The sequence below is a fragment of the Hibiscus syriacus genome, unplaced genomic scaffold (assembly GCF_006381635.1).
Source record: "Hibiscus syriacus cultivar Baekdansim isolate YM2019G1 unplaced genomic scaffold, ASM638163v2 tig00112738_pilon, whole genome shotgun sequence".
NCBI classification, from domain to species: Eukaryota; Viridiplantae; Streptophyta; class Magnoliopsida; order Malvales; family Malvaceae; genus Hibiscus; species Hibiscus syriacus.
Window position 1 is genome coordinate 6231906 of NW_024063392.1, and position 5643 is coordinate 6237548.

A 5643-nucleotide genomic window follows, 5' to 3' on the forward strand; every position below is an offset into this window, starting at 1 on the left:
TACCGGGTTGAGAGGTAACTGGCTAAGTAAGATTTTGTGACCTGGACCCGTCCCAAAAACCCAAAAAAAATTAGCAGGTCGGATACCCAACCTAAATAATCGGATATTTTCAAAGTAAATACCCGATATCTTTTAACAGGGTCGACAGATCAGGTCAACCAATCGGATATTTTTCAACACCCCTACTCAACAGAGCAACAAAGGTTAGACGAGATGCTGATAAATTGATTCCCATGTCAACATATTTCTTACTAAAATAAATTTAATCCATACCACTAAAATGTATGTTTCAATAGACTCGAATAATATTTAGTAAAAGAATCAATAACAAAATAAAGTAAAAGAAACAATTAACCTTATTGTGTTGTGATAAAAAAAATCTGTGTTAGAAATGATTCTGTTTTGATCGATGTAATCATAAAATAGTGATTGTCTTTTAAGATTGACATAACACTTTTATATACATCTGAATAAAGTAAAAGAAACAACTAACCTTATTGTGTTAGAAATGATTCCCATTTATATTTACATTACTTACAATTATTATGTACAATAATAATAAAACATAAATGAAAATTTCAAATTTCAAATAAAAATAAAAATAACTAAAATAAAAGTGGTACCTATTTTTTAACCATAGAGATCAACAAATAGTTATTAAATAATTACATTAAAATATTTTAAATTTAATATTGAGTTATGCAAATATAAAATAATAAAATTAACAAGGAAATTTTTACACAAAAATTAGTTTAGTTTATAATAATAATAATATAAAGTTAATGCATATTAGACATCAATAAAATTAAAAAATACAGAAAAATATTGTTGTAAACAAAAGCACAAAAAGTGTCATTAAAATAAAAAACATATTTAGTGGTATTTAAGACTCTCAAATTTTCGGAGAAAAAACTAGTGTAGTCCTTGAACTGTTTTGATCTCAATGCGACCATTAAACTGAGAAAAAAATTAATATAACTCTTTTACTAACGAAATTAAACGTTAATGGTCACGACGTTTACTTGACAGTTCACAAAGTTTACATGACAATCTATAATACTAATGTGATAGTTCACAATGGTGTTGTGGTAGTATATGATGAAGAATAATGCGGTAGATGAGCTTAATCGATTTTTTTGGCTAAGTTCGAGGACCTATTTGATTCTTTTAAAAAGTTTATGAACCTAAATATTTCTATTAGAAAAATTAAGAAATTATTGAAATGTAAAATATAAAATGTAAAATTTAAATAATTATTAAGATTTTTGATATATTAAATATAAAAATACTGCAAAATTAAATTATTAAAAATTAGTTTAAGTACCAAATTGAAGGAAAAAAATTCATAAATAATATTTAATTTTTTTACAAATGTTTGAGGGTTTCAAATACTATTAAGTTAAAATATATTATTAAAAAGATTTGAATCCGTGTAAGTTATCGTCAATTCCTATTTTTAAATTTTAAAAATATTTTAATGAAAATATTAAAAATATCTTTTTTTTTGTGTTTTCATACTTTTATTTTTTATTTCATTTTCCAGAAACTATTTTATAATTTGATAACTAAACATACATTTTTAATGTTTTCTATTTTCTAAGATAAAGAAAAATAATTTATATTTTCTAAAATCAAATGTAATGAAAATTTCTCGTTCAATTTTTATATTACATTTATTTCCTTTTCCATTTTACCAAACACAAAAATTCCTCAGGACACAACCCTTTCGGAGGTGGAAGGAAATTGGAGCCAAATCTAAATTTCGACCCCGACTCTTCGATCAAAGCAAAGTCGTAAATATTTTGGATGTCATCACCATTCACAATAAAATGAAGGGTATATTATATATTTAGTCATCTAATTATTATTTTATTTTATTTTAATCATCTGATTGTTCTTTAAATTATCACTAATATTACGTTTTGATTTTACTTTTGTCATATATCGTGAAGAAATTAACAATGATGTTGACATATCATTATCATTGAATACTTTTAAAAAATATCGCATCAACAGTTCTATTAATTTTTTAATGACGAATAATCAAAATAAACTGAAAACGTAACGTTTGTGACGATTTTAAAAGAAAAAATTGGATGATTACAACATAATTAAAATAATAGTTAGATTACTAGATAAGTAGTTTACTCTAAAATCGAAAAATACACGCCACTTTTACATTTTTCTTGTCTATTTTTTAAATTTTCAAAAGGATGGAATAAAACTAGTGGATACCCATTTCAACTTGCTAACTTTTTGTTCTTTATTGTGTTATATCTTTTGTCAAAGTTAATTGCAACCAAAATGTACTGTTTCAATTTTTAATGTATGATATGATTATAAAATAATATTTGTTTAATTTTTTATTATTTACAGATGCAATTATTCGAATATAAATCTTTAAAGAGAATAAATTTCCCTTTAATCACAGAAGATGTTTAATAAATTCTAGATCGCTTTCGTTTTTAATTGAGGTCTGATATATATAAATTGTTGCTAGCAGCTTTGAAGTTATCATATGAAAATTAGGTCAATTAACCTCGCTTCTTTGTTCACCGACTTTAATTGCTGGGTGCCATTGGGCATCAAAGGTTGACCAACGAGATGGATATCATCTTTTGGTAAATGTATGTGTGGTTCAAAATTCAGAGAATATATATATATTTTTTTCATTTTTTTTGGTTACAAGGGTAACCTTGTATTAACTATGAGAGGGTCTTCTCGTCAGGGAGTTTATGTTGCGGAATACAGCTATCAGATAGAGCAAAATCGTAACTGATAATTTGAAAAAATGAAAATGAAGATAAAGAAGACACAAATTTTACGTGGAAAACCCTTAAATAATATAAGGTAAAAACCACAGGCAACGGTAGAAGAATTTCAATATGAGAAAATAAGAATTACAACTTCTCTCGATCTAACAAGAAGAAAACAATAACAATTCTCTCTTGATAAAAAGCAGAAAACAACTCTTAAGAAAACTCTCTAAATTCTCTAGTATTGGGAGAAAGCTAGAATGATTTGGGATGGTTTTGAAGCTAAATGAGTTAGGGTATTTATAGTTGAAGCTTAAGGACTAATTTTGTAAATACCCTAAAGTGTAGGGACTAAATTTACAATTTCCCATTACCCAAATTCAACAAAAATCAACTACTTTTCGGTGCCCCCTTTTTTAATTCATTCGGTGCATTAACTTTGCACTTTCGGTGCGTAAATCAAACTTTCAACAGTCTTCCACTAGAAGATTTGATTGGAACAATCATATCTTCACACCATTCTTTCTACCTTGTACATTCATGTTGCTTATGTCTCTGATAGGCCACAAGAGGATCGACACCAAGTAAATTTATCAGCATTGATCGCCTTCCTCATGAAATCTGCTATATTGTCTTTGGTATGGATCTTTTGTATATTTACTGTCCCTTCTTCCACCTTTTCACGAATAAAGTGGCACTGAACTCGTATGCGTTTTGTCCTTGAATGAAATGCTAGATTCCTTGCTAGATGCAAGACGCTTTGACTATCACAAAATAAAGAGACATACTCTTGATTGTGCCCAAGCTCCTCCAATAGCATCTTCAACCAAATTGCTTCTTTACTGGCTAGTGTAGCTGCTACATATTCTGCCTCTATTGTGGATGTAGCCACAACTGGCTGCAATTTTGAAACCTAGCTTACAACTCCACCAACAACTTTGAACACATATCCTGTAGTAAATTTGATTTTATCCAAATCCCCTGCATAATCAGAATCGGCATACTCATTGATAAGTAAGTTTGATCCTCCATATCATAATGCAACATTTGAGGTCCCTTTGATGTATCTCAGGATCCTCTTTACTGTATTCCAATGCTCTTAGTCTGGATTCTCCATGTACCAACTAACCACTCCCACTGCTTGTACAATGTCTGGTCTTGTGCATATCATAACGAACATTAAACTTCTCACTGCCGATGCATACGGTAGTCGAGACATCTCCATCCTCTCTTGTTCACTGCTAGGACTCATACTGGAGGATAATTTGAAGTTATTAGGAAGAGGGGCAGAAATTGGCTTACAATCTTGCATGTTGAATCGTGACAAGACCTTCTTCAAGTAATTCTTTTGTGAAAGCCAAATCTTCCTATTACTTCTGTCTCAGTGAATTTGCATCACTAGAATCTTGTTTGCTGATCCCAAGTCCTTCATTTCCAATTCCCTAGCCAGTTGTGCCTTTAATTCTTCAATATGATCTTTTTTGGTTCCTACAACCTACATATCATCCACATACAAAAGCAATATAACAAAATCGTTATCACCAAACCTCTTGAAATAAACACAAGGGTCTGCATTAAGTCTGTTGTATCCAAGGCACATAATGAAGGAATCAAATCTCTTATACCAACACCTCGGTACCTACTTTAGACCGTACAGATATTTTTTCAACCTGCAAACCAAGTTCTTCTTCTCTTTTTCTTCAAAACCTTCAGGCTGGAGCATGTAAATCTCTTATTCAAGATTTCCATGAAATTTTTTTTAACATCTAGCTGCTCTAGATGTAAGTTCAATGTAGCACACATTGTCAATACTACTCGAACTATTGTTAGTCGAACCACAGGAGAAAAGATTTCTTTAAAATTAATACCTTCGTTTTGAGCATATCTTTTGACTACCAGTCTTGCACGATACCTCTCAACTTGATCGTTACCATTTCGCTTGATTTTGAAGACCCATTTGTTACCAATTGGCTTCCTTCATTGTGGTAGTGGCACAATGTCCCATTTATTATTTTTATGAAGGGCTTTGATTTCTTCTTGCATCGCCATCATCCATAGTGAAGCATCTGAGCTGTTTATTGCCTCCTGGAATGTTGATGGCTCACCATCCTCTGTTAAAAGGTAGTATGCAATATTTCCTTCTATAACATAATCTGAGTGCCAATTGGGACGTCTTCTCACACGATCTGATTGATGAGTTGTTGGAGCTTCAAAACTCTCTGGTTCTTGTTCATCATGTGCTGGTTCTGCTTCAGAAGAATCTCATTGTTCAAACTTTTTTCCACATGTATCTGTGCAGTCTCTGACTTTTCAATGCTACCATATTCTTATTTTCTTTGTAGTTTATCTTCTACAAAGGTAACATCCCTGCTAATGATCACTTTGCGGGCAGTGAGATCTTACAAGCGATAACCCTTTACTCCATCAGCATACCCCAAGAATTTGCATTTCCTGGATTTTAGATCCAACTTTGAAATTTCTTGGGAGTTGTACATTACGTACACAATACTCCCAAATACATGGAGGTTTGAATAATCAGCTGGTTTACCAGTCCACATCTCCATTGGTGTCTTCAGCTCTATTGTAGTTGATGGAGCTCAATTCACCAAATAACATGCGGTATTGACTGCTTCTGCCAAAAATGATTTTTCTAGGCCTACGGCCCTCAACATTGCTCTTGTTCTTTCTAATAAGGTTTTGTTCATTCGCTCTGTCACTCCATTTTGTTGAGGAGTGTTCGCCACTGTGAACCGTCTTTTGATGCCTTCTTTCCTACAAAAGTCATCAATTTCTTCACTTGTGTATTCTCCTCCATTATCTGTTCTGAAACACTTGATCTTATTTCCAGAATCAAGTTCCACCCGCGCTTTGAAGTTTTTGAAAGTTG